The following is a 3,147-nucleotide window of genomic DNA, read 5'->3' as shown; positions in this document are numbered from 1 at the left end:
TTAAGAACGATTTTAAATTTTATTTCAGTTTTATTTGATTTCAGTTGATATTTAAATAAATTCGTGTAGTTTCAATCTAATAAATACCTCTGAAACAACCAAAATGGACATCAATTATGCTGTAACTTCAAGTACATAGTTTCGTGTGCGCGTTTACCGGTGATTTTGCTTCGCTTTCGCCATAGTCCACCCACTAAACACCCCCCCCCCTCCCCCTATCACACAAAATACTTTATTCCTACGAATGCCTGTTTTATCCATGTTAATACTATTAGATTCATACGATGTGGGACTGATGAGAGATTAGATCCTTCTAGCATTCATTCCGATGGTGAACACAAGATAACGGTGGATATGGTACATGGCGAACCAGTTGGGTAAGTCATAATACCTTATTTTATCAAACATTCCTTTTTTCCAAATTTGTAATTCAGATTCCATCTCCACTCGTATTATGATTTTTTTTCTTCATTGTGTAAATGCTTTATCATGTGCGAAGGCATAATGTAAGAATTCTTATTCATTCTATACACTTAACAATGACAAATGGCTAGCACCTATGGTAGTAATTATGCAATGTAATTCCAATCCTTGTCTTGAGCCCGTAGTCTTTTTTGCACAAAAAATACTTTATATTGTTCTAAATAGCTGGAAATCATATCAGCAATGATATTGTTAACGCCGCCAGTTTGAAGTGTTTTATAATCAAACTGAAGAACAAAATCCTCGAATCATATAAAGCAAATTCCAATCGTGTGGTCCGTGCCCAACTTCCTTACCCCCCCCCCCCCGTCCTGCTTGTCAACTTCTCTTTCTCCGTGTTCTCATATACATAACACGTACCATTGGCGGAGGAGCAGAGGATTATCTTTTGTGTTTGAGGGACGGCTATTGTTGCGTCCCCCCCCCAAAAAAAAAAAAATAACACAAAAGATAATCCTCTGCTCCGCCGCCTATGATACGTACTCTATTCCTCTTCCCGGTTCCCAACATTCTTGCATATCTTTTACTCTGTTCCTCCTGCTATTATACAGTGAATACTTCTAATGATGGGGTTGCAGCATCCAGGATCTGACATCGAGTCCGAGGCTGATGAATCAGACGACTCTCTAAACATTTAAAACTGAAGGACAGCTAATTTGAAACGAATGGTTGTTTCGGCAATCTTAGCGTTTAAAATGATTGTAACCGGAAGATGCTCTTACAGAATCAATATATTCCTAAACAAAGAAAAATTAACTATCAGCACGTAATTCGTAATACTGGTTCTAAATAAATAATGGAATTATCAGCCTGAAAATATAAAAAAATATATGCCGACATGAATCTTAAAATACAAGCCAAAGAAAAACTATGATATGTAGGTATAATATTTGCCTCTATCCGATTCTCCGACTCAGTGTTTTGTACTTACTTTGGCTACCAATTCTACAATACAATTAGGGCATGTGACATTTTTCATATTACTTTGTTTGGAAATTTATGTTGTATCATGCTCATTCATAATACACATCTCGTGTCATTCTGTATAATCCATACTACTACTTGCTCGCCTCTCTAGCTCTACATATATCTCTTTTCTGCTCCATTCCTTTCCCATCTAAACCCCTCAAAAAAGTTTTGCAACTCAGTTTTGGGGGATGTTATCTGTTTGGTTAATGAAGTATAAAAGATGAAACTGGTTTCATTGGAAAGCTGAATTATTCCTTTTTACAATGACATGCCATTTGCTGTGATTATGTAATCATGGAATATGCAGTCACCATGAACATTGAGAAAAGTCAGAAGTGAAATGTTGGAAAGTGCATTGATTTCTAACAAGAGTCTCCATTTCTATAGAATTTCCACCATGCAGGTGACAGTGAATGCACTCGGTCCATCCTCGAAACAATTGGAAACGACGCATTTTGCAACATTTCATGTCTAACATTGCTGCGTATTATCATGTCTGTGTATTTCATGATAACACTAGCATTACAAATTTCACATGATTGTAAAGGAGAATAATCATGCTTTCTAAAGATATCACTTTTACACATGATGATGGCACATTAAGAAATTTATTGGCACTCAAACTTGCAGTTTGAGTTGCAGAACTCAAACATGAGATGGCAACGAATTTTACAACATTTCATTTTTGACATTGCTGCATATTTATCATGTCTGTGTATTTCATGATATTGCTAGCATTACAAATGACACATGATTGTAAAGAGGAATAATCATACTTTCCAATGATACCACTTTTACATATGATGATGGCTCACTAAGAAATTTATTATCACTCAAACTTGAGTTGCAGAACTTTTTTTGAGGGGTTTAGTTGTCCTTCATAATAATGTTGTGGTCTAGTAAGACAACAATATTACCTGTATATATTCTATTTCTGTACAAATAATTTAAGTACTATATTCATATCCGCTGTTTTGTGCATTATTGATTTCATACATTATTTGAAAAGTGTATGAAATGTCTGTTGGAAGAAAAATAAGTGTTTACTTTAAAAGATTGCAGTGAATATGACTTATCGCTATGGTTAATTGTCCAAACCGGTCGTATTACTGGGAGCTTCCAACACAAAAGAATTGAGAGACGGCGTTGTGGACTTAACAAAAGGATTATATCTACGCTAAATAGACAATTATTTAATCCACTTACACTCAGTCCTAAGAAATTTAGGACAACATGTACCCTCTAAAAATTATTGGGTAAAAATGTTCAATAAGGGTAATTATGTGTCCAACCAACATTGGGCATTTCTTTCGGGCAATTCCATTTATCCAGTATGATGAACATTCTGCCTATTCTATAGTAATTGCTGCTTATTTTATTAACCTTACTGGACAATATTTTTCCGCATTTGGTAAAATTCTGCCCCGAATTGGTTGGACAGAATTATTACCATGGTGCTGGTTAAAATTTACCCACTATTCTTAACAGTGTATGTTTGGAGTCATTTTATTTGATCGATAATAGGATAAGCTAAAGATTGGATAGGAAGTGTAATGTGAATAGTACTGCGCAGCATGGAACTATAGTTCCATATGTACAGGCAGTAAGAATTTAAAGGTCAAGTCCTTTGCAAGAAAAGGAGGCATATCAATGAAAAAAATAAAGGCCAATTAAATCAACAATAATCGGATGTAG

This window comes from Lytechinus variegatus, chromosome 4 (assembly GCF_018143015.1).
Source record: "Lytechinus variegatus isolate NC3 chromosome 4, Lvar_3.0, whole genome shotgun sequence".
Classification (NCBI taxonomy): Eukaryota; Metazoa; Echinodermata; class Echinoidea; order Temnopleuroida; family Toxopneustidae; genus Lytechinus; species Lytechinus variegatus.
This window is presented reverse-complemented; position numbering follows the sequence as displayed.